This window comes from Chroicocephalus ridibundus, unplaced genomic scaffold (genome assembly GCF_963924245.1).
Source record: "Chroicocephalus ridibundus unplaced genomic scaffold, bChrRid1.1 SCAFFOLD_37, whole genome shotgun sequence".
NCBI lineage: Eukaryota > Metazoa > Chordata > Aves > Charadriiformes > Laridae > Chroicocephalus > Chroicocephalus ridibundus.
In genome coordinates, this window is record NW_026961439.1 from 1620188 (window position 1) to 1633852 (window position 13665).

The window sequence follows — 13665 nt, forward strand, 5'->3', positions numbered from 1 at the left end:
GTTCATGGCTTCCTCCTTTTCTTATTGTCCCTGCCGCATTGAAAAGGTCCTTGACTGGGTACCCTTAACTCTCCTTTACAGATCCTATACAGATAATCTATATTTCTATAGATATTTCTATAATCTATATTTCTATATATTTCTATATAATCTATATTTATCCTATACAGACAATTGTGCCACATAACATGTCTTGCAATTCTATTCCCACATCTGTCCTAACTTGGGCATTTACTTGCAGAGGTCACATTTCATTTCTATGGTAATGAATGCACATAGTAGGATCGTTTGCACTGAGTTTTCATCCCGATGCCTGGACGAGAGATAGCCAAGGTGAACACAAAGACTGGAAGCTTGCAAGTTCTTGAATGGATATTTTAATTTTAAGGGGCCCACTTGAATGTACAGAAGTAGGAGAGTATTTGGTGTATAGTGGAATAAGCAAGAAAAAAATTGCAATGTAATGAAGAGTGGGTGTACAGTATGGGAAGATAGGGTGTACAGTACGGGTAAAAGATAAAGAAAATAAACTCTGCCCATTCAGACAATAATCAGTTCCATGGAATACTGTAAAATGAGTTCCTCTTCCTTGTGTGCTTTGAGAAGTGTGACACTGTTGTCATGTTAAGGATGGTAAACCAGCTGGTCCTGGCTGTTTGCACGCTTATTTGCAGACATTTAAAGATTAATTTACAGCTACCACTTTTAGAGTCTTTTGCAAAAGAGATTGTGACTCCACTGCTAGAAACGACAGTCTTAAGCTATGCGCTTCTCAGCTATTGACTTTGTTAACTAGAGATGTCGTTAATGTCTGTATTTATATTTTGCCTGCCTTTTGCCTTAGAATGTCTGAGTTTGGGGTTTTTTTTCAGTATTTCCCTTTTTAGAAAAATGTATTTTGCAATTAGAGAGGGCTAAAAGAAGAATAAAAAAGGATAAGTGTATCAGCATTTGGGGAAGCCTCTTGGTCCATGTGCTGAGACTGTGCCTATCAGGAAGGCAGATAGTGGAAACGACATTATGTTTCCTATCTGAAACCAAGAACAGTTAGATCAATTTCCTGTTCCAGTATCCTAGCCAATAAATGCCAAATTTGACTTAAAGGGAATTAAATCATTGACAGCAAAAGAAACAGCCTTAAATGTTTCTTCTCTTTACTCGGGTTCTCCACTGATACGGTTTTCTTCCCTCTGATTAGTAAAGCAATGTAATACGTACACCAGTAACAGGTGGCGCGTATCTGACTTGTGTCCTGGTTTCATGAACAACATAAGGCCTTAGCCTGCTTACCTCCCTCTTTCTGTTCCCGTGCTCTGCTTGCATTCATGTTGTCATAAAGTGAACCAGACAAAAGATCTGGATCGTTGTTAATAACTCAATTGGAGTGGGAAAGATGGTTCAGCTTAGTTACAGTGCTATTTGGTTTTCTTTTCTGGTCTGTGCACTACTGCATAAATAACATATGGGTCCAGTATAGCTATCTACTGTTGACAAGACATAAAACAAAATGAGAGAAGAATGTCAGGAAAAAAAATATAGCAGGAATGACAGACCTCTGTCTTCGGAAGTAGCTCCAATTTATGGTGTACTGTGCATGAAACAATGCCAGCTGTAAGGAATATCTGCCACCTTAAACTTTGTGAGAAGGCTATCAGGCTAAAGCAGGCAGAAAAGACTCAAATGGCAACAACTGTACTCATCTGTGAGTACATGACACTGTTGTAGTAACGTTAGGGTGTTTTTTTAATTTAAAGAAGTCCTTAAGAGAGGATCACCTAATTACCTAAAACATACATAGAGAAAGACCCCATTAGCTGCAATAGCCTTGTATAGGGCTTAAGGCATGGGAATGGGAGCAGTAGTTATAAAATCTGCTTATCCTTCAACCTACTTATTCACTTTCCTATGCCTCACTTCCCGTTTCATCTCTTCTTTTACGTTTACAATATATATGGAGTGCAGCTTGCAGCTGAGCTTCATTAGCACCCCCCCAGATGCCCTTTGTAATATGCTAACACAGTTTATTGTATTAAGTGATGTGTTTAGGTTATAGACCTGGTGGTGACCAAGTAGCTAGTACATGTAATTTTTTTGCCAGTCAATACCTACCTTTGAGCTAGTGAAGGTTGTCCAAAAAAGTTATCCCAACTGAGGACAGCTGGTGCAAGTTAGGCTTTCAAAAGATGATTGGATATTGGACACGCTGTGCTGTTAATCTATGTATTAACCAGTGGGATTACTTTTCAAAAACTTTTTTCTATAAAAGGGCTGGGTGACACAAATACTTTCATCATAGATTTTTTGTTAACACAACTGTTGAGAATACCGTATCCTTGACAAAGCACTGTCAACTGCTTACTGGATGTATATGAAAGTGACTTAAACAGCAGCTCCAGACTGAATTTTTTAATGTTTTTGATTATTTTTTTTTAGTATAAGAAATATGACCAAAGCATCAGGATAAGAGAAAGGGAAGAGATAGAAAACCTGGAAAAAAAAGATAAATGGGAGTAAGATGGCTGCATAAGTGAAATAGTGCATGTGTGTGCATGTATACTAGGGCTGGGGAGCGGAAGCAAGAAAGGGAGAGAACATAAAAATATTACAGCTTTAAATCTGTCCTTTAAAATTTTAAATTCAATTTTCATGCTGATGATCTTCTTGAATGTTCATAACCTTACGTATTCCCAATGGGATGGAGTATTGGATGGAGAGTCATGGGACCTGTACTCAGATTTTCATCTCATTTGGCACTTTGTGATGAGGGCAGCCTTACAGAAGCGGTACATAAATGATACAGAGCTGTCAGAAATGAAAGATGTAGCTATAGCGCTTCCTCTAAACACTGTTGTAAGAAGCATGGGGATTGCTGCCGGCTGTAAGCATAAGTAGCTTCTTGTGGAGCTAACAGGCTTCCTGGAATATCTCCACACCAGTGACGTTGCATACTTATTGTCTTTGCATCTCTTCCACAACAAGTGTGTGATGTCCATTTTACTGCATTTAATTGATCACTCTAGTGTGACGGAAGGTGCAAAAATGTTCTCTTCTGCGTCAGTGAATCAGAGGAAATTGTGTTATTACTCTAAATCTTTCTTCTTTATGAAGCAATTGATTTCTGGACTGGAACTGTCTTCTGTTGTGTGCATACACTAGTTATTGCAATGGATCTCCGTTTTTCTTGGCCTTTAACTGCTATGGTGGTAAATATGACTGATTTCCAATTTCACAATATGAACTTTATCTCTTTGTAAAAAATAGGTTTCTATCAAGAATATTCATAAGGTGGTGAGTTTCTAAAAGTCTTCCTTTGATGCACAAAATCCTTCACTGAACAGAATTCAACACTCTATTAATGTGAATTGCATTAGGGAAGACAATATAGTTCTCTTTATAATAGCTATTCATTTAAACTGAAAAGCCCCAACCAGAAGAGACGTGACTAACAGAAACTAACTGTCAGTGCACTTCAGCTGTTTCTGAGATGGAATCTATGTAACGCCTCATCACAGATTGCCAGGTTGTGGACAAAACCACGTTTTACCCCCTCAGCATAACTGTGGGAGGCATTGGTGAGGCAGTATATAATTAATGTTGGATTTGATCCAGGGTACCTTTCCCTTAGGAGACTAGATCAAGATTTTTAATGGCAGTATGTTTTTAGGACTGTTTTATGGTTCAGCAAACTGTGGAATATTGCATAAAATTAGAACTGCACAGACTGAGAGAGAAGTCCATCTACAGTACAGCTGGCTCCACGTCCTCGCAGTGAAACTTTCCAAAAAGGTGCTTTTCTTTTAAAATAAAAATTAAATTCTAATCCTTTTCAGTTTGAGAAATATGAAGAGTGTGGCTGTAAAATGCGATAGGAAAAAATCAACGTGAAGAACTGATTTGAATGTTCTCCTGGGAATGTTGTGGGTTTTATTATTTCGGAAACGGGTTTGCTTAGCCCTGAGGGAAAGGGATTGGAAGAGCATGATAGACATGAGCATGCACAAAGACTACGCTTTCAGTATTAAGAGGGAAGAAATAGGTCGCTGGAGATTAAATGGCTAATTTGGTTTCCTTTAAAGCCACAAGAGGCAGAAAGTGCTGAGCTATAATCAGGAAGAATGGATATTGTCTCCCCTCAGGAGACAGGACAAATAAGCAATGTAGATCTTGCTTTGTAAGCTCTTGCTTCTTGCCTTGTAAACTCTTGATTTACACAAATACACCTATTAATTTATGCTTTACTACTGAGCTGATGTTGCCTTACTGGAAAAAGTGCCATGTTATGCAATAGCTCTAATTAATCTTGTGCCAATGCTGAGGTTTCAGAAAAACATTTCCAATGCAGGTTGTATGTAAGGAAACACTTTCTTGTTAGTTTTATATATATATATATATTTATTTATTTATTATACATTATGCCCAAGAATAGTCCATCTCAGCATCCAGAAAGTGAAGCAAAAGTGGAGATATGCCTGCATGGATGAACCAAGGAGCTCCTGACTGAACTCAAGACATGAAAAGAAAGCACACAAGAGGTGGCAGTACAGAGAGGTGACCTGGGAGGACTACAGCGACATTGCCTCAAGTGTGCACACACAGCCAAAGCTAACTTGGAGTTGAATGTGGTGAAGGATTTGAAGGATAGCAAAAAGGACTTCTAGAGGTATATCAGTAACAAAACAAAACCGACCACAGAACAAACTCAAAACAATTAGGGAAGCAATGGACCTGTTGCTGAATGTGACAGGAGACCTGATGACAAAGGACAGGGAAAATGCTGAGATATTCAATACCTCAGTGGTAAGATTGGCCATCAGGATTCCCGGGGACATGAGACAAATGGCAAAGTCTGGCCCAGTGAATACTTTCCCTCAGCAGGGTCGGATCAGGTGGCCCGTGTAGGGTCTTGTGGCTGGGATGCTGTGACGGGGGGTTATCAGCTCTGCAGGAGGGATAGGCAGGACAGGCAAGATGAGGGGATAAGTTCTATGTAAGGGAGGAGTTGGATTGTATGGCGCTTACAGTTGGTGATGACACGGTTGAGAGCCTTTGGGTAAGGATGAAGGAGAAAGCGAGTAAAGAAAATGTTGTTGTGGGATTCTATTATTGAACACCCATCCAGGACGATGAAAGTGATGAATGTCCTCCTAAATTTATTGTTTGTAAACAGAATGGGTCTCATGGGTGAAGTAGTGATTGGTGGCTGTCTTGGTCACAGTGACCAAAAGGTAGTTGAATTTCAAATCATTAGAGGTAGGAGAAAAACTGCCAGCAAAACTTTGGCCCTGGATATGGGGAGAGCAGACTTCGGACTGCTGAAGGAGCCAGTTAGTAAGGTCCCCTGGGAATCTGCTTTTGAAGGTATTGGGGTCCATGAATGCTAGTCACTTTTTAATAGCCAGGAGCAGGCAATTCCAAAGTGTGGGAAATCAAGCAAGCGGGGCAGAAGGCCAACTTGGCTGAGCAGGGATCTTCTAGAACTTAGGTGGAAAAGGAAAGTGTATGGACATTGGAAGCAAGACAAGCGACATGGGAGGACTACAGAGATGCTGTTTGCCACTGTAGGGAGAAAAATCATGCAGCCAAAGCTGCAATTAGAGTTCAAGCTGGCCAGCACTGTGAAGAACAACAAAAAGGGCTTTTCTAAATATGTTAATAGCAAAAGGTGAATCAGAGATAACATTGGTCCATTGCTTGACAGGGCCAGTCACCTCACAAAGAGTGATGTAGACAAAGCAGAGACATTTAATGCCTTCTTCACCTCTGTCTTCAACACCGATGATGGGCCCTGGGACCCCCAGAGCCCTGTGTTGGAAGACCGTAACTGGGGGATGATAAACTCCCAGCCGACCCTGAACTTGTTTGAGACTTGCTACTCCAGCTGGATGCACATAAATCTATGGGGCCCAATGGGATTCATCCCAGGGTACTGAATGAGCTGCACAATGTTACCACGGCACCTCTCTCCATTATTTTCCAATGGTCTTGGGAGTCTGGAGAGGTCCCAGTCGGCTGAAAGCTGGCAAATGTTGTCCCAGTTCTCAAGAAGGGTAAGAAGGAAGACCCTGGTAATTACAGGCCTGTCAGTATCATTTCAGTGCCTGGTAAAATTATGGAGAAGGTTATTCTGGGAATTATTGAAAAACACTTGAGAGACAACACAGTCAGTGGTCATAGCCAGCACGGGTTCATGAGGGGAAAGTCCTGCTTAACCAATTTAATTCCCTTTTATGACAAGGTCACCCATCCAAGGTTACCAAGGGAAGCCAGTAGATGTGGTGGTTTTGGATTTTACCAAGGCTTTTGATACTGTCTCTTACAGTATCCGTCTGGATGAAATGTCCAGCACACAGCTAGACAAGTCCATAACACATTGGGTGAGCAATTGGCTGATGGGTTGGGCTCAAAGGGTTATAGTAAATGGTGTTACATCAGGCTGGCGACCAATCACCAGTGGTGTTCCCTGGGGCTCAGTTTTAGGGACAGTTCTCTTGAATGTTTTTATAAATGATCTGGACGCAGGAATCGAATGTACATTAAGTTTGCCGATAATGCTAAACTAGGAGGAGCTATGGACTCCCTTGAGTGTAGAGAGGCCTTACAGAGAGATCTGGATAGACTAGGGAGCTGGGCAATCACCAACCGTATGAAATTTAAAAAGAGCTACTGCTGGATTCTCCACCTGGTATGGGGTAATCCTGGTTATATGTGCAAATTGAGGGACAAGAGGCTGGAGAGCAGCCCCACGTAAAGAGATCTGGGGGTTTGGATTGATAGCAAATTGAATATGAGTTCACAGTGTGCCCCGGCAGCCAAAAGGGCTAACTGTGTCCTGGGGTGCATCAAGCACAGCATAGCTAGCCGGTCAAGGGAGGTGATTGTCTCACTCTGCACTGTGCTGCTGTGGCCCCACCTTGAGTACTGTGTGCAGTTTTGGGCACCTCAGTACTATGAGAGTGTGTCCAGAGGAGGACAGCCAAGATAGTGAAAGGCCTCAAGAGCAAGACAAGGAGCAGCTGAGGTCACTTGGTTAGTTCAGCTTGGAGAAGAGAAGGCTGAGGGGTGACCTCATTGCAGTCTACTACTTCCTCAAGGAGGGCAGCGGAAGGGGAGGTGCTGATCTCCTCTCTCTGGTGACCAGTGATAGGACACGAGGAAATGTTAGGGGAAGTCCAGATTGGACATTAGGAAAAGGTTCTTCACTGAGAGGGTGGTGGGTCACTGTAACAGGCTCTCCAGGGAAGTGATCATGGCAGCCAGTCTGACAGGGTTTGAGGAGGGTCTTTACAATGCTCTTAGTCATATGGTTTAGTTTTAGGTAGTCCTGCAAGAAGCAGGGAGTTGGACTTGATGATCCTTATGGTCCTTTCCAACTTGAGATATTCTATGATTCTATGAATCTGATGGGATGCATCCCGGAGAAGTGAGGGAGCTGGCCAGTGTTATTGCAAGGTGACTCACAATCAGGAGGAATGTTTCTGGCAGGTTTGAGGAAGGTGATCCTTCCCCTCTACTCAGCACTCAGACCATATCTGGAGTGCTGTGTGCAGTTCTGGGTTTCCCAGTACAAGACACGCAGGTACTGCAACGAATCCAGCAAACAGCCACTAAAATGATTGGGATCGAAAAACTTGAGGAAAGACACAAATTGAAATACAGGAAATTCCACCTAAACATAAAAAAAAATGTTTTTACTGTGTGCATGGTAAAGGTTCTGGAGAGAGGTTCTGGAGTCTCCATCTTTGGAGATTTTCAAAATCCAATTGGACAAGGCCCTGGGCAACCTGCTCTAGCTGACTCTGCTGTGAGGTTGGGATAGATGACAGCCAGATTAATTTCATGATTAAAGTTTGATTTTTAGAAAAGTCTTGCACGCTATTTTGCAGTGTAGCACAATCAAACTTTTACTGCTCCAGGTGACATGAGCATGAAGTCAATCATGTATTTCCTTCACTCCGGCAAGTGAGATGACTCTAGAGCAGGTCAAGCTGGAAGACCTCCAGTTTCCCAGCTGTCAGTTATTACAATCTCTGTTTTATAGCCAATCTGTAAATTTCTTGCACTATGTTTATGACTCCAGTTTCTGTAACTTGTCCTCTGATCCCTGAGCATAGAAAAAGAAAACATGATTTTGAATATTATTATAAAGTTCCCTCAGGGTGATGCAATTTCATAGGCAATTAAAAGCTGCATTAGTGTGGAAAGCCAAAATAGGCCTGTTACTAACAGCCTAAACGTAGAAGAAAATGACCCCTTGCATCCCAATAGTATGATGGATCTCCAGACTGAAATAAACACACGTCACCATAAATAAAATGTGAAATACAGCCTGTTTTATTTAAAGGGTGGGGTTTTATTTTTATGTTGCACTTGTCATTTCCTGATTTAAGGGCTGCAAGCTGTCTTCTGCCTACCACCTGTTTCTGTTTGTAGTTCTGGCATTTGTATAATCCAATGATAGAGACTGTCATCCAGTTTCTAACTCATTTTACATTAAACATAGCAGTCAGAAGGATCCTAGCTCTGGACAATATGTTTTGCACACCAGTGATTTTCAAAATCTCTTGGTTTTAGTCCTTAAAGAAAATAAGTGATTTTGTACCTAGACTTCACAGAGAACCATTTTGACTCATATAAAGGGGTGGAATTCTTTAAAGTATTTCATTTATTGCTGTAATTTAAGCCCGTGTTAAGAAGTAGATTCTTGCATATGCACCTTTATTCTTGGGCTCTTTTTTCTCTTTGCAGTTAGTGTCATAGTTTCTGACACCACAGTATATGAATTTACTGCTTTTCACTCCACTTACTCCAGGAGGGAGATATGGAAATAGATTTGATTCTGGCTTTTCAAGAAGAACAAACTTGTGACTGCTGAAACCTGTCAGGGTCTTTGTCTCTGCCATCATCAGCTAGGGAATGCAGTGTATATGAAGGTATATGATCAGAAACTGCTGAAAAAAATCACAGCAGTATGAGTGCAATTTTGAAAGCATAATTCTATTCTGAAACAGGTTTCTTCAAGGCCCCGGAGGCTGAATTTCCACAGTAGTATATAGGAATCCGATGTTCCAATCACACCAAATTTCTACGTGATAAATTTACCCTTTAGCTAAATGTCAAAGTAGTCCATTCCTTGTATGGGTCTTCTGGGCTTGGATGATTACAGTGATACTCCTCTGAAAGACATAGGTAGTTGCTCCTTATTTTTGCAACTCCTCCAGTTTGCGAATACTTTGATCAAAGTCCAATATTCTGCCCAATTTTCCCAAAAAGAAAAGAAAAGAAAAAAAAGATTCATTTTAATGCAGAGGACATAAAATGGATAGATGTCATGGTGCAGGTTTCACCTGTCAGGTGACACTCAGTCAGGACACTCAGTTGGAAATAATAAATACTTGGATTCTTCTTTTGGCTAATGTGATTAAATTCGGTAGCTCCCACAACTGCTACTCACAAGAAGTAAAAATGAAGATTTCTTTCTTTCTTTGGGAGAACTAGACAAGACAGTGCAATTAAAACTGCAGCTTTGACCCCAAATTTTCAAACAATACCAGGCTCAGTAATTTAAAGAGTTTATAAGAGTTATTGCTAAGCCCTATCTTCTAGTTCACGTATCCGCATGAGTACTGCAATATGGTAGTGGTCCTACACTAGTAAGTATTGTATGTCTTGCTTCTTACGCCACTGTTTGTTCTTCCTAATGAAGAGCTAGAATCCGTAACTTTTTGCTATGAGAGAGAAAGAAAACAGAGCAAAGGCCCAGTTCTAGCTGGCTCTGTAAGGCTCTACTCCAAAGTATTCACAGATACATGCAAAAATAGCATTAGCTGACTAGACAAGACCTGGACAAGTTCAGTCACCAGCTCTTCTACTATTCCTTCAGAGGCCCAAAACTTTCTTACAGGAACTCAGAAAGTCTAAACTGCATCATAGTAAATGCTAAGAAAGAAAACTGAATGAGTTGTTGCAACAAGGTGCCTAAGCAGCCCCAAGTTTTAAGATATATGCTCTGTGACTTTAATACATTAATGTTACCATTAAGTCTGCAAACGCTACTTCAGCAACCTTTTTTCCCCATGCATGTGACAAATTCTCTTTGCTGTTCTAGAATTTTCCTCAGTCTTAGCTAATCCTGAACACAGGATGTTTCTTGAAAATATTCCTATACTGTTTCTCGCCCTGTCTTCCCTGAATTGCTTGAGTATGGAATGCTGTGGTGCCCTCTAGAATAGCTTTCAACATGGTAAGAAGTTAACTTTCTATAGGCCGTCTTCAGTTTCTTCACAATTTTCTGAATTTTTCTAGTACCTTGTGGCTGAAAGCGTGACGTCATTTCTCTGAAAGAATCTTGTCCACAGCTTTAAAAGAAATCTAATTCCATCTTTTACGTGCTACTTTACTAACATAGCAAAAAGTTAAACAGAGAAGTTAGCCTGAGTCAAGTCAGCATGTGCAGAGTATTACAACTATTCAACATGCTGATTGCCTGGTAACTACCTGTGTGCCTATTTTCGTCCACAGTACATATAAGGCAGCTACTGCGGTAAGCAAGTTTCAAATATTTACTCTACTACTAAGCATAGATATGAGCAATAACTGTCAAGTAGCACGTTAACGTACTGTAAACCCACAGGCAAGCTTGCCTTAGGGAAACTTGTAGAAGCCTATAGTCAAAGAATCATAACAATTAGTGAAGTAAAATTACCCTTTGCAGAAGCCATCCTAGTTAAACTCGGTTACATAATAATCAACTAGTCATTTAACAACTGTTTTAAACTATTACTTGTAGGACTTTGCAAGTAGATATATCAGGCATACATGCCTGTATTCTGCAAACTACCTCCAGGTCTTCCTTATGTTCCCCTTTATAGATGCAAGATTTGCTATTTACCAGTGTCCTGGTATTATAGCTTACTTGAAGGAGATAAGCCTGAAGGATTACAGGCTGTTCAGGAAAGATGGGGTGTGAAGGCAATAAGGAGGGCTTGTGCACTGTGAAAAGGAGTCCTTAGGTGCATGGAGTCTTATCTTGGGACAGCTGATGAACCCATGGAGAGCGTGGGTAAGGACCAGAGAACAGACCAGTGCAGCTGATGTCGTAGCAGCTGTCTGCTACCAGATGACCCGATCAAGAAGAGGCAGATGAAGCCTTCTTCAGGCGCCATGAGCTAAGAGCTCTTCTGCAGTGGGGAGATCTTACAATTACTATGTTGAGTATTTTTCTCTTCCTGGGAGACTACCCAGAGAACCTGATCCCAGACGCATGTATCTACACATTTTTCAAAATATACTTTGGCCTAAGTGAATGTGAAACCCGTTCGGTCTCCCATTGTAATCTTCTGTACCCGTGTAACTAGACTTGGGGCGGTCTGAAACCACAAGGTGTGGAAGATTCTAGTTGGTCCATTCCGATTGCTTACCACCGTAAGATCTTGCCGTGGATTGATGTTCCTGCACCCTTCCAAACCCTTCTGCCCTGTGCCGTTCGGGTTACAGAAGTTACAACTCCACGCCTTCACCCTAGAAACCCATCGTGCAGGTAGTCCCTGGCTGCTAGTGGGACCAAGGAAGGCAGCCCCTCGCCGACCTCCCCCGCCTCTCCGACCCGACTCGCCGCCGGAGGCGAGTTGGTCCAGCCACAGGTGAGGTGCGATCGCCCCCCGCGCCGCAGCGGCCTCCCGGGCGGGGCGCCCCAGCCCCGGCCCCGGCCGCACGGCCCCGCCGGCAGGGAGGAGGCTGGGCTGGACGGGCTCTCCGTCCCGCCCCCGGGGCGCAGCGCGCCTCGCCCCATTATGCCACCGGTGCTCGAAACAAAGTTTAGAAAGCCGTTTCAACCATTCTGCGGTCTCACTTCCACCCTGAGTTGTGGGACGGCGGAGGGCAGCCGCGCTGGCCGGCGCGCAAGGCTCGCATCGCGCCTTCGCCTGGACGCCTGCAGGGAGCGGCGGGAGGTGAGTCGGAGGAAAGCATCGTGGGCCAAAAGTCGGGGGAGGAAAAAGAAGAGGACCGTGCGCAGCCAGATCATTCTCCCGGCGAAGCTGCCGGCGGACAAGCACTCGCGGACGCTGCTTCAGCCTTCTTTGCAGAGCCCCGATGTCTCAACCAGAGCCCTGCTCTTCCGCCGCGCTCCGCCTGTTGCAAGCTTCGCTTCCTGCGAGTCTGCAACAGAACGTCGTCTTTGCGGGCTCTGCGGGGCCGGGCAGGGGCTCGGCAGGTTTCGGGCAGCCGGCAAGGGATAGCCGTTACTAGCCCACGCCCCGTCCCCAAATGCCAATCGGCATCCCTACGGCAGCGGTGGGCCGTGCCCCGCGGCGGGGGCTGCGCCGGCGGCAGGGGCGGGCGGTGCTGGCCGGAAGGAAGATCGGAAAAGTTGCAGGGCGGGAGGAGAGGCTCTGCCTGCCGGCTGGTGCGGGGCCGGCGGCGGGGGCGGGGGTCGGGTGCTGCATTGGCAGCCCCGGGCACTTTCGTTAACCCACAGCTCGCTCTCAAGCTGGAGGGCAGCAGGATCCGAACCGCAGCGGTTGCCAAACAGGCTGCTCCTGCCTCCGCCTGACCGGCCTGCCGGCGTGAAAGCCAGCGAGTTGCTTAAGCCCACGCTACGTTGTTTCCGTGCTTTGTACGGCACCGGTACCGGCACGGGAGCAATATGGGGCGAGGAGCTTGCGTTCAGAACGGCGACAGCCGAGCGTGCTGGAATGTGAGGTGTCGTGGCCCCTCCTACACGGAGGATGTTTGGTAAAGGTGGTGCTCAAAAGTGCTGTTGACTGATAGTCTTTGTGCTTGCACTTCTGCATTCCCCGTGTAACTTCATGCTAAGGCCAAAAGGCGGAGGAGTCACTTTATGGCCTGGTTACTTCAGGAGCTGACCGGTTGGTTTTCAATGTGTTTCCCTGCAGATAGAAAAGGTAATTTAGTTTGCGGCCGGTGACTACCTTCAGGGTAGTAGGAACAGGCCCACCAAATACTTGTTAAAGATGAAGGCAGTGCTGCTACAGGTGGTTGTAAAAATGATTCTTGTGTTCCCCTACAAAATAGTTCGGTGTCAGTCTTAACGTTGCTGTAGCACTAGTGCGGTATCCGATTTAGTTTTTTGACTTTCTTGATACTGAATGCTTATGATGACTGTAAATGACAGTTATAACAGAAACTTACTGCTACCGGGATAATAGATTATGACTGCATGTAATGCAACTTGGGTAGCATCACAATTGGGAGAATGGTGAAATCCGAATGGAACACTTCGACTGATTTAACATACTTTTCTATTTTCCTAGTTGCAACTTTGTGGTTTTCATTGATAGTTTCCAGATTGTTTAACTTTTCTTTTCGGATGGCGTGTTGGATTATTCTGATGCACCGGTAAAAGTTTATTGATCGTCTATGGGATGTCCTAAGGGCTCTGATATCTGGTCCCCAAATTTATCATTAGGGACTTCAGTATTGTACAACTCAAAAGGTAACTGTTACACCCAAAAGACTGAAAATTAAATGTCCATCTTTGCTATGCTAAATTTTCATCTTGACATCAAGAAAAGAAATCAGAAGTCGGTGTTTCAAGTACAAAGAGCATTCATATTTCTGTGAATGGATTAAGTAGCAAATGAGATTTTGGGCAATAATAGTTTACAGTCTCCTAATCTGACAGCTCTTGGACACTTAAGTTCACTG

At 43.5% G+C, this 13665-nt stretch overlaps 1 protein-coding gene across 1 annotated transcript in view; it reads left to right on the forward strand.

Moving 5' to 3' along the window:
• Positions 1-11741: 11741 nt before the first annotated feature.
• The window catches only part of CRACR2A (calcium release activated channel regulator 2A), a 63460-nt gene continuing 61536 nt past the window's right edge, over positions 11742-13665 (forward strand). The window contains exon 1 of the mRNA XM_063321932.1: positions 11742-11948. The gene's annotated coding sequence lies outside the window, so the exon portion shown is untranslated. The remainder of the gene's footprint in view (positions 11949-13665) is intronic.